The sequence below is a fragment of the Vicugna pacos genome, chromosome 6 (assembly GCF_048564905.1).
Source record: "Vicugna pacos chromosome 6, VicPac4, whole genome shotgun sequence".
In the NCBI taxonomy this organism is placed as follows: domain Eukaryota; kingdom Metazoa; phylum Chordata; class Mammalia; order Artiodactyla; family Camelidae; genus Vicugna; species Vicugna pacos.
Window position 1 is genome coordinate 45419390 of NC_132992.1, and position 20029 is coordinate 45439418.

General features: G+C 39.2%; 1 long non-coding RNA gene across 2 annotated transcripts in view; it reads left to right on the forward strand.

Moving 5' to 3' along the window:
- The window catches only part of LOC116280950 (uncharacterized), a 324944-nt gene that overhangs the window by 83743 nt on the left and 221172 nt on the right, over window positions 1–20029 (forward strand). For both annotated transcript variants that reach the window (XR_012073543.1, XR_012073544.1), the window contains exon 3: window positions 15015–15155. This is a non-coding gene — a long non-coding RNA (uncharacterized lncRNA). The remainder of the gene's footprint in view (window positions 1–15014; window positions 15156–20029) is intronic.

Here is a 20029-nt window from a genome sequence, read left to right on the forward strand (position 1 = left end):
GTTTTACTCCCTCCTCTGTGGGAAAAGAACACCCAGTGCATGCTCCCATGTGGCACTTTGCACACTGCATCACTCTTACTTATTCATGGGTCTTTCTCACCCACTAGGCTGTGAGATTTTCAAGGACACTGCCTAGCACGTAATGAACCTTGCAGTGTTGTTTCCTGAAATGACGTGGCCTGTGCAGCCCAGGTTCTTTATTGCAGACCCAATTTGCCAGATCTTTGATCTATTTACTGGGGATAGGTCACTGAGGCCCTCATCAAACCCTTAAATTTCAGAGCACAGAAATATTTGCACAAATGATTGACTTTCTTCAGAATCGCATTTCTGTATATTTTGTGCTACAACTTGTCTTTTCAAATTTGATTAAATAAAGCTTTCTCTCTTACCTGATGCCTATTTTCCCCAAAGTCACAAAATGTTATTACTTTGAGAGTAATTAGATATGAAAAAATGCCAGGTTGAGACACAGTTTATATACATAAGATTTTAAATTCTTGGGATGATGATGACGTCATCGGGTAATACTTGCGGCTGCTTTTTCTGTGCAAGTTGTTTTATATGCATCTTTACTGTTTTACTTAGAATAACCCAGTGAGGGTAGGTATCACCCTCATTTTCCATATGAACAAACTGAGAATCATAGATTTAACTTTGCACAAAATCTACAACTGATAAGAGGCAGTAGGCTTCAAACCCGCATATTCTTCATTTAAAGTCTGTGCTCTTAACTGTGTTTAATTGCCTCTTGGATTCAAATTAATTTCACTTTTTTTCACATTAAACAGTTTGGAAGGAAAGCCATAAAAATTTAATAAAGTATCGCTGAATCCTTTGATGGGAGCCCCTATTAAGTAGGCCAAAGTTGAGCTGTAGGTTATGATTTCTAAAGTACTATCAATGACTTAGATTTTTAGTATTTGAAATCTTAGTATGTGTGACTTTTTTTGGGATGATTTGCAGGCATTCTGTCACAGGTTCCTGATAGGTAATTACTGGTCATTTGGTTGAGGCATGAATGTGAATCCTATGGTGGTGTGTGAGAAAAAGTCAAATGCAGAATAAATATTTAACTAATTTGGCTGCTGGGCATTTCATTCTTTCTGGTAAAGAGCTCTGATCAGGCTTCAGTAGAAGCACTCCAGCCCCACTCTCAGCCTCTGTACTTCCAGTGAAGCAGCTCAGATCGCTCGTTCCTGCCGTAGAACGTGGAACCTCAGGTTTTTCCAGTCAGTCATTCCTGTTCTCCTTATTTCAGTTAGCGGTTCAGAGATGGGCACTGCGACACCTGCCGGGGGCTCTTCACAGCTACACCAGACATTTAAACTCACTTCCGCATGTCACCTCAACGCTAGTCTACTCGCAAGGTGATGGGGGAGCAAACAGTTCGACTGTAGTGTTAGACATGCTTCCTCTGCAAGAGATGTTGCAGCAGTCCAGCACAGCAACACAGCTCAGGGGCAAGCAAGCAAGATCCGTATTATAGGTGAGGAAAACATGCCCTATTATTGGAGCCAATATCTTTTGTTAAAAAAAAAAAAATCCATAGGCTTAGATTCCAGGGTCTCTGGAGGGAAATACCAGTTATAAGAGTCACTGAACTCAGGGGAGCCCAAAGCAGGGTAACCTCACCCACTTGTTAGTTGATTTATATAGTTCCTCCAAGTCCAGGTGCAATTTGCTAATCAAACAGCGTGTTTATTTATAAGAAGTGTTGTCTAACAATATAGTTGACTTTTGACTTCTATCAGATATCCAGGAGAAGAGAGCTAGACAGTTGATCCAAGGTCAGATGCTCAATTCAGCAGAGATGGTTTTGTTAACCCTTTATCTATGGGCACTAAATTCTGGGACTATAAAAAAAAAATGTATCAGGAAATCAGGCTCTATCTTTGCTGCTGCTAGACTTTGATCTGAAAGATTGTATCGCAGGGTATTTCTACAGCCACATGACTGCCACCAGGGAAGGGGCTGTCTGAGAATGGACCTAATCCAAACAAAAACAGCTTGGCAAGAGGGGAAAAAAATCTGGTCCCAGTGGTTTTAATAAGCTAGGGCTAAAATCTATTTTACTCCAGGCTTTTTCAGTCATTTAAGTCAACAATTTCACTTTGGGCCTACGCCACTGTGTTGGGCAAATGGAACTCAGTAAGTGGTAAATGAATAAATCCACGTTGCTGATCATTTCTGTTTGTTTCTTTTTGATTGACGAAAGAGGACAGTTTTTATTTTTTACGAATAAAAAAAGACATCTGGAAAAACAGTGATGCTTACTGAGTGGCAAATATATGTCTGTTTTATCTAATCATATACTAATATTTACTAGAAAAACAGTAATGCTGAATAAAAATCACAAGAGCTAGAAAGTATCAGCTGAATGGTGGTATTAGAGCCGGGTGCCGATTGGCAGATTAAATTGATTCACTCTTTGCTTTATTCAAGAGTGGCTCTCGAATACTATGTCCAGAAGACAAAAGCCTTTTGGCTTTTAGAACATAGAAATAACCAGGTTAAACTAATCTTACAAAATGCTCATCTGAGGAGAAGGGGAGACCCAGTGCTTAGTCTTGAATTTGTGAATGGCTAAATAAGGACAGAGCTGTGTGCTCTCACCCCTCCCAAGTTGTTAAAAAGTCTTACCTACAAAGCTCTTGGCATCAGGGCTGCTGTGTGGCCCAATTCCATGGGTGGCTTTCACACCACGTCTCTCTGCATTTCCCCTCCTGGAATTCTGTTGTGTGGTGGCTCTACCTGGCACAGCCCCTGCTCACCCATGGTATCTACTAATTAGCATAACTGTTACTTTGGACCAGTACAAATCATGGGATAGAATCAGAAAGCAATTATCTTATTCTGTCCGGGGTGCTATAATAGACCAGGTGGCTTATAAGTAACACATTTATTTCTCAGAGTTCTGGAGGATGAGAAGCACATGATCAAGGTTCTGGTGAGAAATGGCTTCCTGGTTCACAAATGGCTGTCTTTTCAGCATGTCCTCACATGGGAGAAAGGGCAAAGTATCTTTCTGGGGCTGCTTTTATAAGGGCACTAGTCCCATTCATGAAGGCCCCACTCTCATGACCTAATTACATCTCAGATGCTCCGCCTCCTAATGCCATTGCATTGGAAGTTAGCTTTCCAATGTGGAAATTCAGGGGAATAAGGGACACAAACACCTATAGAAGCAGTTTTACTTTTGTCTTCCTTGGTCCTTTAAAACTCATTCAGTGGAAATGTTTCTTTTCCTTCAACTGCCCAAAACGTCAGGAATTTTTCTGATTATGCATATGTTATACAAATTGCACTGGTCCAGAAATTAAGTTGCCTGATACCATATGATTGTCAAAACTTCAAACCTGATTCAAAGTGAAAAATTCTGTCCCTGAGCTTGAACTTTCTGTGGGCTAATGCATGTAGTTCGAAAGAGAGTGTGTTGACATTTGATCTCATTCCATGCCGTGTGTGCTTTGCTCTCCATGCTCATGACCATGATTTCTGAATCCTCTGGAATTAGAGAGAGGTGGAGGGTATAGTGAAGATGTGGAAAAGGGAAGGGCAGGGAAGGTTTTCCCTTACTGGTGCTACAAAAACTGCCCTCATGTTCTGTGGAGTTTGGTGAATGCTTAAGAATGACTCTCTCAGTGGGACTTAGTTGTAGCTTCTTTAGAGACTCTCCATCTTCTGGAGACTTCTTATCTAGAGTTACTTTAACAAGAGGAGGTGCCCCTTTATTGTACCTTGTCTTTTAGAACTTCTTTAGTCCCTGAGAATTCAACCGTTCACATTTAGCTACTCTCTGCCGAGGACTCATCATCTTTGTAGCCCACCCTCTCAGACAAGACCTAAAGTGATCCCACCCCAATGTTCTCTTGCACGTACGTGGCTCCCAGAAAATCCTCTAGAGTCTTTTGTTCTGATGCATTCTAGGGGTGGGGGCAGGTTAAATCACCAAATTGCTGTCTCACTTTTGCTCTGCCATTGGTGCTTCTGGCTTTAGGTTTCTCAAGTGTGAGTCAGTCGCTGAGACAGTCAGTCTTTTTCCACTCTGAGATAGCCGTTATTGGGACTTCTGAGTAGTTCTGTTGAAGCTTTTTCACTAGATCTAAGGCAAGGAAAGACAAATGTTCCCTCACCTTTTAGAAAGGTTAGGGTGCACAGGATCCAAATAGCTCTATTAAAAATTTTTTTTGAAACTCTTCACTCTTGACCTATTTATACCCTGAATGTGGATAAGAGATTTAAGATCTTGATCCAACTCTTCACATATGCATACACAACAACTAGCTGATAAAGATGTACCACCAGTGCTCTAATACATTCGACATTCTCCTCCTGGGCGTCTGCAATCTACTCCTGTGTCTGCCTGGCCATAGACTCTAGGCTATGTTTTTTGCTATTAATTCTGTTCTGCAGTTCTAGAGTTATTGTTGGTATGGGTTATAATGGGCTTAGATTCCTGGTTCTCCTTCAAGGATTTGGCTCAGAAGTTCCCTACCTACAGCCACCTAGGGTAGGTTAATATCTCTGGCTCAGTCCAGATTCTAAATCCTACTTGGTCCCCAAAGAGGAAGGTGTTTAGATGGAGGTGCTTGAAATCACATCAAATAAGACAAATTAAAAGAAATGGATATATTTAGCAAGATGGAAAGAAAACTAAATATAGATAAGATTGTTGTCCTCAAATCTTTGAAGGTCTGATGAGAAAAAAATAAGTTCATTTTCCCCCACCCCCTACCTTTGGGGGAGTGCTCCGAAGTATAAAACTAGGATTACCGGATAGAAGATTTGGGAATCACATTTTGTCTTGGTCATCAGAACCAGCTAAAAATTGAATAGGCTATAATTGAGAAGTTGTAAGCTAATTCATTGCAGATTTTTAAAGTTAGACATTTGGTGAGGATTAATAGGATGGTTGGATTAAGTTTTCAAGTCCCTTCTATGTCTGAGATTTTATGAATCTATGAAACATATTCTTTTGAGTATCATCTTAAAGGAAATTGCTCAGGCATATTGCTGGCTGATATAACATTCTTATTTCAACTCCTAGTTAAGGATTGGTAGAACACTGGCAGAATGCAGTTAGAGAACCACAAAGGTGAAGAGTTAAGGTATGAGATGGGAGAGTTATAAAACAAGTCAATAAACAAGACTTAAGATTAAAAATGGCTATGAGTAGATGATTTCTCACCTTAGAGGGTGATGAGGTGGGCAGATCAAAAAACAAAAGCCAAATAAACATGTAAGCCTTAGGAAAAAAATATTAGATGAGTAAATTTCTCACCTTAGAGCTATAGGACAGGTATCTGAGATACTGTTAATAGAATCTGATGACTTTCACTAAGAGATCAGGTTGGTATCTCTTCTAATTTTTATTTTATATCAGTAAACCAAGGTCACCTTTTCTGTTAAAATGCAGAGTGGAGTTTCTATTATTAACTGTCCCATAAAATTTTGATAGCAACAATGGAAAGAAATTCTATGTTTTTACCCAAAGAGCTCCAGGCTAGTCAGATTCTAGGGAAATGCTGTCCCAACTTTGTCTTGGTGATCAAGATGCAGTCACTGAATTGCTTAAGCAGATGAAAACCAGCTTATTTTCTTTGCCTTCCTAGTAGTATTCCCAGGTCAATTTTTTTTGAGGCTTCATTAACTGATTTTACACTGTTACAGTTACTTGACACAGAGTTGGTGTACAACTGCTTATTTAAGCACAGTGCAGTTGAGCAATATGTGTTTTTAAAAAAATCATTTTTCAGGATACGTGTTCTTGATTTTTTTTTTTAATCAGTGTATTTTCGTGACTACAAATGACATCTCTTTTCCTGTTAAGCAAGTTGTGCTTTCTATTCTAAATACCACTTTATGGGAATTTCTTTTTTTTCTCCTCTTGTTTTAAAGGATAGTTTCTTCCTAATCAGCTGAGCTTGGAATTTCATAGTTTGTATGTACCTCAGCACAATTTTTCTAGGCATAGCTAATTAATAAATTCGTGGTTGGGCTTCCTAATCCTGGTATTTTACAAGAGGATGCATTTCATTAACAGGATATCCTCAAGCATGGTACTTAAAGAACCTGCCAAATGATACATTGGAGAATCAAGTGATAGCTAACAGGTCAACTTTTGGGCCAGAGCATGATATTATGATTCCTCCTGGGCTTCATCAGCAGTGGGAAGACACTTTGGGCAAGCACACTGGGTCACTGAGGTTTTTCTCAGTCGAGGAAGGTAGACGTTCCTTCTCTTGAGCGCTGCAGATAGGCCAGAAGGCTGGGTGTGAGCTGTTCCTGCGCCTTCATCCAAAGTGGTATTGGTTAGAGTGGCAGCAGTGTACCACGAGGGTTCATGGTAAACACCCCCAAAACACGTAAATTGCAGATGACTATGATGAAAATTAGGTTAATTTACATGTCATTACATTACATTTACATTTGAAAGATATGTTAAAGATAAAAGCTAGGCATAAACAGGGATAAATTCGTCTACTATTAAAGTTGTTTTTGGTGCTAGCCCTACTTATTTTTTCCAAAAGTCCCCAGAGTAATTAAATAATAACCTTTCCTGAACAGGCGGAGATCTCTGTTGCATTAGGATTTTTGGGTACGTGGAGGCTATATTTCATTTGCCTTTCCAGTCCTTTGGGAGGGAGGGAGTGAGATTGCATGCATAGGCTCTGAAATGAACCCCGGGTTGGTGACTAAAGAGCTACTTCTGTGGTGGATCTAGGCTGGAATGTAGGAGAAAGCCCAAATGCCTCCCAAAGGTGGAGTTAGTGGAGGTAGCTGTGGGGTTAGATGAAATTCCCCGGTGCAAATAAGTGTTAATCCGGAACCTAACTTAGAGTATTGTATCTTCAGTTACCATAATTTTGGTTATTTTTGGATTTTACAAGGGCAGGGATTTTTTATTACATGTCTTATTATTCCAAGCGCCCACCACATACCTCTTGAATAGAACTGAATATAGCCAAGACTGTCTTCCTAGATAACATTTTCATCCATTAGAGAAATGCTTTAATGAACTTTTGTTTCGGAGATAAAGAATTTGGTGGGCTTGTACTGTGCTTACTTCAGGTGTGCGTATGTGTGTGTATTAGAAGCATGAAAAATCATGATAAAAGTGGGAAAATGCGTGTTTAAAATTTTTTCTAGAGTATGAAAACGAATATATGTATGTGTATGTATGACTGAAGCATTATGCTGCACACCAGAAATTGGCACAACATTGTAACTGACTAGAAGCATAGTCATATATATGTCGTCTGAAATAAATGCACAGCCTAAAAGTTAAAAGAGTTATGTTTTATTTGGCGGGAGGACTAGAGCCGGGATGACAGCCTCTCAGATCGCTCTGAGGGACTGCTCCCAAGAGGTAGGGGAGGAGCTAGGATATTATATAGGAGCTTTACAACAAAGACCAGGTAGTTGGAACAATAAAAGATTGCTTGTTACCTAAAGACAACTGGTCATCTCAAGTTAAAGAATTCAGTGCTTTTCTATGTGTGGGAGGAAGCAAACATTAGGGCTCACTGAATTCATTCCTTTGACAAGCACCTAGCTATCTAGGGCCAGTATCCTGTCCTTTCTTATTCTGAGTCCGCTCAGAGGGCACCATTGTAAGTGGCTGCAGAGGCTGGGCTGCAGGCCTGTCCTCACTGTGGGGTGGCGGCAGCTGGTGATGACTTGATTTCAGCATTCTTTGTTTACTGATGTGGTTGCAGTATTTTCATTCACATTGCAGTATTTTCATTCACATATATATAGGAATATATATTAAAAAAATTTTTGCTGACTTGCAGATTGATAAATATACAAATATACTCTGTAGTCCAAAGTATAGAATTTGCTGCTCATTGTTTGGTTCAAAAGTCCATTATTTTAAAGGGAATTAATCTTCCAGTTTCTTATTCTCTAGTACCTTCTGAAGCACTTATTCTTTGAACAAAATACCTTTTGAATATTTTCACTGAATGTTAATCCTTCTTAAAATTGGAATTTACTTTTTTGTTAAGAGTCATTTAACTGGAATCCCTAACAAGTCATGACTTTGATGGATTTTAAATACAGGAAAAATACTTCGCAGAGAAAGATATTACATTTCACATGATGAGACATTATTTCAGAAAGAACTTCATGAACCTTAAATTAGGTATTTTTAATTATCACTTATGTGAGTTACGATTTATATCTAATTTGTCTGAGGATGTCTGCAGAATCAACGAAGATAAAAGGCCCTTCTTGTTTTGACAGGTGGTTTTACAGATTCTGTCAATGCAAAGAATGCTAATATTAAGAACACTTCCCTAGAATCTATTCCTTCATAAAGGATTATGATTTAATACCAGAAAGTAGTAGAAAGAAACTGATGTGCACAAAAGCTTTATCTTGTCCAATGACAGAACATGTGTAAAAGACACTTGGTGTGACAAAGGCCTGTTTTCCTTTGGGAAACATTTCCATCAATATGGGGTTAGTTGGGTAACTAATCACCTAATATCACTATTGTGCGTGGTCTTATCAATGATCAGAAATGCAGTATGTGCTGAGAGTGGCTCAGATGGCTGAGTACTAGAACCACATTCTTGTCTATGGTGAAGAGATCTTTCGACTTGTGAAGACTGCCTAACAGCTGATAACAACACAGCTCCTCTTCCATCCTCCTTTCTTTGCAGCTTTCTACCAGATTTAGAACTAATTCTGCCTTGTGTTGGATGAAAGAGCATAAAACCATAGGGCTGAGAGATCTGGACTTGTTTTTCCCTGGTAGAGAAATGGCCACATACAGCGCTTGGAGATGTTGGTGTAAAATATTTGCATCTTCTTCCTGATGTGAGTTGAGAATCCCAGAGCATTTTAGCAGGCTTGTCTTGGGGCTGACGTACAGGAGGGAGAGAATAGGAGAGTGGGCCTGAAAGCTGATTCACAGGAAATGCTAGAAAGGATGCCTCTGGCTCTTGCAGCTAATGGATCTCAAGGGAGAAGATAAACAAAGTTTTCAAGAGAGGCAGCAGTTTTTGTTATTTAGTGTTGATGGAGCATGGGAAAGCTCTAATTTACATATTGAATACCAAGTACTGAAGGCATGGAAGAATGCAGCACAGCGTAGTAAGAAGAGCCTTGTGTCATTCTAGCATTTAGTTTGATCTTTAACTACCTTTGTGATCTTGGGAAAGTGCAGACTCTGAGTCTCAACTTCCTGGTCTGTTTAATGAGTGCTGGTCTATGTCAGTGGTTTTAATGTCCTAGGGGATGTTTTAACTGTCAAAATGATTGGGGAAACTCAGTTCACATTTACTGAGTGGAAATCAGAAATACCTAATGTCCTGAAATGGGTGAATGGGTCCAGCACATTAAAAAAAAAAACAAAACTGTTCCGTATCCAGTAGGACTTTTATGTCTCAGGGAACATTCATATAGGCAAACAAAGCGTAGAAACAAATTCATTTTAGGCATGCAGCCAAGTATTTTCTGTATGGCTTTAAGAAATAGAGGTTCAGAGGGAAGAGGGTGGGAAGGGATAAATTGGGAGTTTGAGATCTGGAGATACTAATTTTATATATATATATATTATATATATATTATATAATAGATACATAATAAGTTTATACTGCATAGCACAGGGAACCATATTCAATATCTTAGTAACTTACGGTGAAGAAGAGTATGAGAATGAATGTATGTATGGCCCTATGTGACTGAAGTATTGTGCTGTACACCAGAAACTGACACAATGTAGTAAACTGACTGTACTTCAATAAAAATATATTTTTGAAAAAATAGAGGCTCAAAATTTAACATATGTTACACTTTACAGGAACCAGTAGGTGTATATTGGGAGAAAATTGTTCCCTTTGGGATTTTCAAAGAGTTGTTTACTATCCAGGAAATGATGTTCCAACAGCATGTTGCTCGTGGAATCGGAGTTGCTAATACTCTTATGTCAGTCTGCATTTGTAGCACTGCCAGTCACAGTGATTTATGTAGAGCTTGTGCCTGACTACTTTTCTTGTGTTTCCTAGTGTAGTTGTGCTCAACCTCTACAGTTTGAAATACAAATCATTTATTTTAAATTAATTTCCTTGTCATTCTCCTTTTTTATTATGGTATGGAATTATACACACATATTTGAAATTGTGTGCAGGTTGGTTGTATTATCTTGGAATTTCAATTTCAGGATAATAAAGGGGCCATGACGAAACATTTGATATAAAAAGAGGCTTTTGGTCTTACAGAGTTGAGAACCACTGGATTAGATGATCTTCAAAATTGCTTTCACTATTATCAACCTGTGTCCCTAAATCTGATTATAGTGTGAAGGAAAAACAGGGCTGGTCTGACAAGATAACTCATAAGTCTAGGAATGTGAAGGAGAGGCTGGGCTGGGCTAACAAGATAACTCACAAATCTAAGTATTGGAATACTGATCTGAGTTCTGCTGCACGAACTTGTAAATCTAGGTTAATTAGTGTTGGCTTGCTGTTTATGTTTTTTTGCTAGCCAGCTGGGTTTTCAAAAATACATATCTGGCTTTGGAATGTTGGTTTGCTGCCTCCCCGCCTCCACTTTTGTGATGCTGCTGCTGCTAAAGCTGTTCCATGCCTATTGGCCGAATACCCCAAGCTTGTACTTTACCCTATAAAACCTCATGTGCACATCTTCAAGGTGCTCAGAGCTTCGGAGCAGAAACCCCTCTGAGCCCGCCAGCATAATACATCTGAGTACTCCAACCCTCCGAGTAGCGCTTGTTTCTTGACTGGCCTGTCATTTCCGTAACAATAGCACATGCTTCCTAATTGGTAGATGTCTAGGTTTACTTGTCTTATTTTAGTGGGAAAAGATAACTTCATGGAAAGGACCAAAAGAATGATGAGAGGGGAAGGGTACAGCTCAGTGGTAGAGTCTATGCTTAGCATGCACGAGGTCCTGGGCTCAATCCTTAGTAGCTGCATTAAAAATAAACAAATGAACAAACAAACCTAATTACCTCTCCCCCAAAAGTAAATGAAAAAAAAATTTTTTTAAATGGTGAAAAAATGACCTGGAATTGGATGAGGTGAGACAGCAGTAGAGTGTACCATCTTCTTTTCTTGAATTTTATGAGATTTAAAATTCCCCCTCAAAACACAAAAAACAAATAAAATTACCGAGATGTGCCTGTTACCTATTACTAACTAGAGTTTAGGATAAAGTAATGTATGGTTTTGAGTATTACTATTGAATACATAACTACAAAAAATCCTCAAGGTTTTTATATTTCATGAGAATTTATCGTCTCATTCACACACAAGATCAGTCTTCCAGATGTATTGCTTCTAAGCTGTTAAATTGTCACTACAAGTCTGCAACTATTGTAATAATTCTTTGAAACTTAATATAGTAACAAATATTTTTAATGCAACTTATTTTTTGAATTATGAAGAAACGACACATTATGAGTAGTTTGGATTAGAAAAAGTCATAGTTTCTCATGCTTCATGTCTCTGTTTAAACAATCATTTTCTGGGGAGGGGGGTCTTCCCTTCCCTAATGGTCTTATCTAAATTAGGTGCTTCATGGCACTCTTTTCTAAAAATTTTTTTTATTTTGAACTAATTCTAGACTTAAAGTTGCACAGATAGAACAAGATTTTTCAGTTGCCCTTGACCAAACTTCTCCTAATATTAGCGTTGTATATAACCATGGTACATTAATTAAAATAAGAAGTTAATATTGATATGCTAATAAACTATAGACTGTATTTCACCAGTTTCTCCACTAGTGTTTATTTTGCTCCAGTATGCAATCCAGAATCATATATTGCATATAGCTGTCATAACTCTTTAGTTGCCTTTGATCTGTGACAGTTCCTGTCTTTCCATATCTTTTCTGACCTTGACACTTTACAACAGTACTGGTTGGGTACTTTGGTAGAATGCCCCTTGACTGGATTTCTATGTTTTCCCATAATTAGGTTGAGGTTAAGGATACTGGGGAAGAATGACACAGAAGTGAGATGTACTTCTCAGTGCATCATATCAGGGGATACTTGATATCCATAAGTCTTGTCACTGGGGAGTCAACCTTGATCTCCTGATCAGGGTGGTGCCTACTATGTTCCTCCACTGTAAAGTTACTGTGTTTTATCTTTTAATAAGTATTTGGGGTAAGATGTTTATGCAAATATATCCTGCTTCTCCTTAATCTTTAATCAACTAATTTTAGCCGCCTTCAGTGAATCTTGCCTGTAGCAATTTTTACTGTGGTGTTGTGGTGATTTTTAATTTCTCTTTTTTTTCTACATTTATTAATTGGAATTGTTCTGAAGGAATAGTTGTCCCTTGTTTTGTTTATTTGTTCAATCATTTATATCAATTTGGACTCATGGCTACTTTATTCTTTGGGCTAGTATTTCTTTATTGAAGTATAGTCAGTTATAGTGTGTCAATTTCTGGTGTATAGCATAATGTCCCAGTCATGCATATACATACATATATTCATTTTCAGATTCTTTTTTATTAAAGGTTATTATTGTGATATTGAATATAGTTCCCTGTGCTATACAGAAGAAATTTGTTTTTTATGTATTTTTTTACATAGTGGTTAACATTTGCAAATCTCAGACTCCCAGACTTATCCCTTCCCACCTCCTTTTCCTGGTAACCATAAGATTGTTTACTATATCTGCAAGTCTGTTTTATAGATGAGTTTATTAATGTCCTCTTTTTTCTTTCTTTCTTTTTTAGATTCCACATATGAGTGATATCATATGGTATTTTTCTTTCTCTTTCTGGGTTAGAATTTATTACCATCATTATATATATTTTTGTTCAGATTGTTCCATCTTTGGCCATTGTGAGCTTTCATGTTAGTTCTCATGCCCTTTTAACATTTTCCCCATGTTTTTTTCCTTTCCTTTAAGCATTTACCTGTATTTAAGTATCACAAGATGCTCCAGGTTCTTTTTGTACTTTTTCCTGCCCCAGCAGTACAATCAACCACTTCTTCAAGGAGCCTTATTTTAAAGGCATGTTTTTATCTACAGAACTATCACAATTTGATGCCACTCAAGAGGCATGTATTTTTTTTTATCAATAGTCACTTATCTTGAACTTGACAATTTTATTTCCTGCAGTGAAAACGTACCAGTTTTGCTTTATCCTTGCAGGAAACATATGGATTTTTAAATGACTGCCTGCCTCATTAAATATCTAGTAGTTTATGCTCACCTACTACTCTCCTCCTTTAGGCAGTTAATTTTGTTTCTGTCTTTGAACTATTATATGGAATTGATTGCATTCATTTAATGAGCACCAATATTCTAGGTGCTGGAAATAACAGAAATACATGCCACAGAAAGTTCTCTGTTCTCTTCGAACTTCCATTAAAGTAAATGACCTTCTTGAAACCAAAACCAAAACTCGTTTTCTGGAAAGTGCACATATGATTGTATTTGTTCAGCTCTTCTGAAAGTACCAGAATTTTTGTGCCAATGAAAGCTCCTAAAAAGACCATTGGGGGAAAAAATGTTTGTTTACATCTTAAAAACAGAGCTGACATGGGATGTACTGTTACGTCTAAATGCTAACGTAAACATCACCCTTTTAAAGCTAAGTCTTCCTGGCTGCCTCCCAGTGCTCTTCCGAATGTCCACACCCAGGCCTGTCTTCCCCAGGTGCACTGGTGAGATGCTAACGTGGGCTTCACCAGATTCATAGGATTTGCCTGGAGACCTAGCTACGCGGTCTGTTAGCTATGTGACTTGAGATCACTTAGTTTTTTTGATTCTCTGTTTGCATATTTCCAAATGTAAACCTAATTCACATACTAGTTATGGGGATTAATGAGATAAAATTCATAAAGATATCCCGTAGAGGAACAAACATTAACCTTAGTAAAATCTCTATGATTGATATGTAAGTCTTTTAGGAAGTAGCTCTAATAGAAAGGTTATGGGAAATAGGTAGGTTCTTTTAGGATTTCCCAATTCATGACATGTGGTTGAGTCCATCTCTACCCAAAGCTGATCCCGATGTGCCTTCAGTTATACCTCTGAGGCTTTGTAATAATGAACCAGGAATCATGTAATACTGCTTTTTCTAAGTCTTCAGTACCATTAATGTCTGGCTGATGATATTTTACTAAGTAAGTGTTGAATGAAAGCTCATCTTTGCACAAAGTAATTTGTATTTCCATAACCATAGAGTGTATGTAGGAGTGTCTGTGTATACATAAGGGGGGCATTAGGAATAAAGGGTGACCTCTGTCCCCCCTAAACTTCCAAAGGAGGAAAAAATGAGATTTACTATACCTGTCACAAATACAGGAAATTAACAAGTTGTAAAAAACCATTTTCATTATGTCATGCTTATGCATCTCATTGTATGTAATTGTGTTTTTTTCTATTTTGTAGTTGTGAAGAAATTACTTATGTTTGTTAAACATTTATATTCCAGGATATAATGTATTCAGATTATTTAGTTGTTCAGAAGAGTATCTTGATATATATTACAAATACATGGATGTCCTTTTTCACTTTTTGCTAATTATCTGTGGATTTTATAATCATTTCCGTGTACCCTCATTAATCTGAGCAATGAAATTAGAGACTTGCATTGATAAAACAAGTTCTTTATTAAGCCACAAAATTATTTTTACTTAGTGAATAAGTGCATCCACTCCTAGTTCATATTGGTTCAATAAACAAATTAGAAAGGCAGCAATAAGCAAATGGGAAAGTAGTTGAAACAAAGCCATGTGATTATAATTTGCTTTTTAAATTCTAGAGTGTTCATGGGTTATGATGTAGGGAGATTTTCTGCAAAGCAAACAAGTTTATACTTCTTGAAAATCTGGCTCTATAAATCAGAGTGTTTAGAGCATGCTGAGGGGGCTGGAGAAGGGCAGTGTTTATTTAGATGAGGCTCTGTTACTACCATCTAGAGCTCTCTTTCGATTTGCTTCATACTTCACCTGAATAAACCATTCTGGGGGAAAAGGAGTTTAGAGCATTATGTAAGTGTGCTTGTATTCAACAGGGCTAATGAACAGAAGTCATTCAAGATTTTAAAAGAACCATCCAAGAGGGCTGAAGCTACTGTCTACATGTCTCCTGAGAATAGCTCTGCAAGGTGCAAATAAAACGGCAACTCTCGATTAAGGAATTCAGCGATAAGCAAGTAAGTCACTTCTCTTCAAGTGTAGTCATGGATATGGTGGTGAGTAAACTGTGGCCTTCTGCTTATTATCAATTGCTTGTTGTCTATTGATGTCAAAAACTGTGGTATTGTTGGTGCTTTTTCTCTTGGCCTTATATTCAGTACCTTTCTCTGCCTTCAGTGTAAACCAGTGATAAAATACAAAGATGCTTATGGGGTGAGACCGGCCTGACATTGTTTAGGTAAAATAGGAAGGACAGAGTACTAGGAAGCATCATTGTGCACCAAATAGGCGTATACTCATTGGTCATTGGTCATCTAGGTCTTAAAAATGGTGCATCATGCAGCATGATACCTCAGCTTGCTTCTGACTCTAAATTTCTTTGGTTTCTAAATAAGCAAGAGTGAGTTTACTAGTGATGGGTTTTGAATAATGTTATGTAATATATGTCCACCATATCCAAACCGCCAGGCTTAATATCTACGTGTCTTTAAGGATTTCTCTGTTTTTTTCCATGAATGATGAGCTGACATGATTTGGTACTGAGAAAGGTGAAACAGTGTATTCGGAGACTGCTGACTTCCGGACTCCTTTCAGATCACCTAAGAGAGAGGAAGGTCCAAAAGTCAACAGAAAATGAGGCAAATGGCCAGTGGGGAGGAGAACCTACAGTCTCTGCCGTTTTCTAGTATCCAGGTCTCCTGGGGCCAAGTGATGTTGCAGTCCTTTCCCTTGACCAGTTAGATTAAAGTCACTGGCTGCAGCGCTCAGCGTTTGCTCAGTAGCTCTCCCATGAGCTTGTGTTTGCTTCAGTTGTGAGCACCGGTCACCCTCAGGCTCAGAGGGTCAACAGCAGCCTGCTGTACCGGTCGACGGGCACAGCAGTCTCCCCTGTGGTTCTCTATGTGATGCCCGTATCTTCATAAATAGTCCCTTTATTAAACTTTCCTCAGATTTCCCTATTTGACATGTGTTCTGATACTGATATTGGACAAAGTGAGACTGAGAAAGGATGGCTTTTATTCACAGGGTCCAGATTCTCAAGTGAGACGTTGATTTGGGCAAAAAAATCTCACCATGAGGCAGCGTTAGTATTACCAGGTGTAGCAGGCTGAATGGCTCAAAGATGTTTGGTACCAATTCCTAGAATCCCAGGTACTTGCCTTCCAGACACTCGTGGAGGCGGCGCCACGGGCCTAGGCTCGGCCGGGCAGAGGCTCTGCGCCGCCCTGCGGCATCGGCCACGGCCACGGCCACGGCCACGGCAGTCGCCAGCGGAGCTGCGGGCGGCGGCGGCAGGCTGACTGCGGCCAGGCTGAGCTGCGCTGTGACGGCAGCGGCTCGCTCGCTGCAGCACTTCTGCTGTATGCCTGGGGTTTTGTTGGATAACTTTGAGCCTCATTTCCACACTGGATGATTTTGACTAATTACCTTTGTCCTTAAATCAGCCAGAGTTAGCTTATTGTTTTATGTCGCCTGAAACTAAGAACCGGGTTAATGCACTTTTCCATTCTGCCATACTTGTATCAGCTTTGACGTCAGGCGAGGGTTCCTCGTGACCTCATGGTAGCTCAGGCTGTTGCAGGAATTACAGGCGAACGTGATAACCCCAGAAGGGGAAGAAGTCACCTGCAGTTCTCTCAGGAGGGGAGGCCCCTTTACTTCAAGCTGCTTAGCACATTTTCCTCTCACTCCGCATCTGGCACCAGTACGTATCAGCAGTCAACTGTCAGCCACAGATAAAGTTGCTATGAAGAATAAATGAGACAATGTATGTAGAGCTTTTCACACTGTACCTGGCATACTTGAAGCTTTCAAATGAAAACTTTTAATACTCACAACAAAATCTCTTGGGAAGCTTTGTAGAGTATATTCAACTCAGGATTCACCCCAGATCTGCTGAAATACATATTTAGATGTGGGGCCTAGTTATCAGTATTTTAAAACCTTCCTCAGGAGAGTCTCAATATGTCCTTGGTTAAGAATCACTGAAAAGGAACGATTGTAGCATTTTGACCTGAGGTGTTTTTTCCAGGTGTTTTATCCTTTACCTAAGTGAAATCTCCTACCACTTCTTAACATGGGTTAATGTTAAATGTTGGCAAGTTAAAGACCAAATAGTAAAAGATACCTGTCCTCATAAAGAGCTGTTGAAACCACAGGAAATAAATGCTTGAGTTGCCCTTAAACTGGGCTTTTGCTACTCCTCAGTGATAGGTGAGCTGTGTTTTCTGGTTCTTCTGAGTTACTCAGCTCAGTGGTTTTTAACGCAACTGGTACCTTTTTAATTGACTGACATTACTGTTCAGGGTTTCACCTGGAGATCTAGTGCAGGTAAGGGGAATCTTAGTGCCAACCGGAAAAAGTGCATTTCACTTTGCTTCAGGCGCGAATAGCCCTGTACTCCCTGCTGGTCACGACATAAGAAAAAGGTGATTAAAGTCAGTTCTACATTTAGTGGAAAACACAGTAAGGTGAAAATGGATAGAAGGACGAGCATTCACATCAAAGGATCTTAAGTTTGGAGATAAGAGGCCCATGTGCAGGGCAACAGGTGTTCACACAGGGGTAGGGGAGTGATCAAGGCATAAACCAGGTTGTGAGTTAGGGGTTAGTGGGTTAGAAGTTAATAGGAAATGGTTACAGCAACCCTAACAAGTTCTATTACAATTTTTTTTTTCAAATTAAACATGAAGAAAAAGAAGGTGATTATCTGAGAAGAGGAAGCTTCTTTTTTTTCCCCCCCTTAAGATGTGAGAAGCTGAAGGATGCTTAAAGGCTCCTGACAAGGATTCATTAGAGAGGTAGCGATGGCAGATACAGAATGCCAAAAGAATTATTTTTAGAAGCAGTGCTGGGAAAGGTTGGAGGAGCAGGGGTGCGGAGTGCCTTGGAGGGATGAGTCTAAGCTGGGAGGAGCAGAACCCCTCTTCAGGTCACTGTGTGTGATGCTCTTAGATTTTGTTTTATGTGAAGTTGAGGGAGTGTCTGTATGGCAGCGTGTATTTTCCCTGTGAGGTAGAGTGAGAGATCATTTGTGGAGACCACAGGAAGAGGTAAGAAAACTTAGGATTTCAAGACACTGGAGAGAGTTTGAAATATCGTTAGGATAATGGGGAAAATGTTACCCAGAGAAAGGTAGTCCGATAAAGGGCAGTGTTGAGGGCTCAGGTGAGGAGAGGACCACAAATTTATAGTGACATCAGTCTGCCCTGTAATCTGTTCTGTGATTTCCTCCAGCAATACTCGGGTCCCTGAGGGCAGGCAGTGAGAGATGTATATTTGGGTTTGTGCAGGTTTGACAAAAGAATAAAAGGTCAGGTGTAGGGTGCACAAGCAGGTTAAGGACGGGAGTGAAAAGCAGAGTAGGGAGAAAGACAAGAAGAAAGAGGAAACACTTCCGTGATTCAAGGGGAGAGTAGCTGTGCAGAGAGAAATGTGGAAAACTGTAGTTGGAGAGTGAAATACTTGAATGCATGATTTTGCAAGTGATGATCAGATTCACAGTATGCTTATGGGAATGAGGGGTTGAGGTGTCACTAAAGGTGAGGTGGTCAGGAAACCAAGTGTTGTACCTTAAAATCTCCAAGGATAATTTAAGACTTGGGCTGGAAATGAGGGTTGCTAGATAAGACCTAACTGAAAACTGGTAAATGAGGGGAAAGGTCTAGGAGGTGGGTAGATGACCACGATGAGGAAGGCTGGAGCATATTATAGTCAAAAAATGTGAGCCTCCAAGGGGCAGATAAAAGTAATAGTCTGGAAGTGAAAATAAGAAACATGGATGATTCTGAATTACTGCTGGACTTAAGGTACAAGGGATGTGTGAGGATAAACAGCTTCACCTTGTTGGCTGTTTATCACCTTTTACAGTTTTCAACATCAGAATCTACAGCAAAACTCTTGGCATCTCTTTCACTTTAGGGGAAAGTTACTTCCTGGTGGGAAGTTGGGTTTCAGTTCAAATGAGGAGGTGGCATGTCCTTTCTTTCTCCTCCTCTACATCCTGTCTGCAGGTAATCACATCCACTCCTGTGGTTTCAATTAAAATGTAACTGATGACTCCCAATACTAGATCTCTAGCGCAGGACTGTTTTTTGAGCCCCCTCCAGGTACGTATAACCTGCTGCTTACTGGGCTTCTCCATTTGATGTCCCGCTGGCATCTCAAAGTCAGCATTTCTAAAGCTGAATTCATTCCTGGCTTTTCTTTCCTTCAATATTCCACAACTATACAGTGTCATACTGTCAGTCCAGCTGCCCACACCAGAATCCACACCAAAACCCTCAGCACCTTTTTCATCTCTCCATCCAGTCTTTCATCAAGACTTGCCAGTTCTATTTCCCGTTTAATCGCAGTGCCACCACTTCTAATCTGGGACAAAATTTCTTTTTTTTTTTTTTCCTGAATTACTTCATCAGCCTTCTCATGGGTCTTTGCAGCTAGATTTACCCCAATTCGATTCTCCACACTACAGCCAGAGTGATATTCCAAAAAGATGAATCGGATCATGTTACTATCCTGCTTAAAACTGCCTGTGGCTTCCCATTGTCCTTAAGATAAAGTCTAAAGCAGCAGTGTCCAATAGAAATGTGAGAGCCACCAATATAATTAAAAATTTCTAGTGACCACATTACGAACATGAACAGGTAAAATTATTTTTAATAATTTATTGAACCCAATATTTCTAAAATGTTACTATTTTGATATATAATCAACATCACATGTGAGATGTTTTACATTCCTGTCTTTGTACTAAGTCTTTGAAATCTAATGTGTATCTTACACATAGAATTTGTTTGTTCAGACTTATCACATTTCAAGTACCCAAGAGCCCCAAGTGACTAAAGGCTACTGTATTGGATAGTTATACTCTTTAAACCAATATACCAAC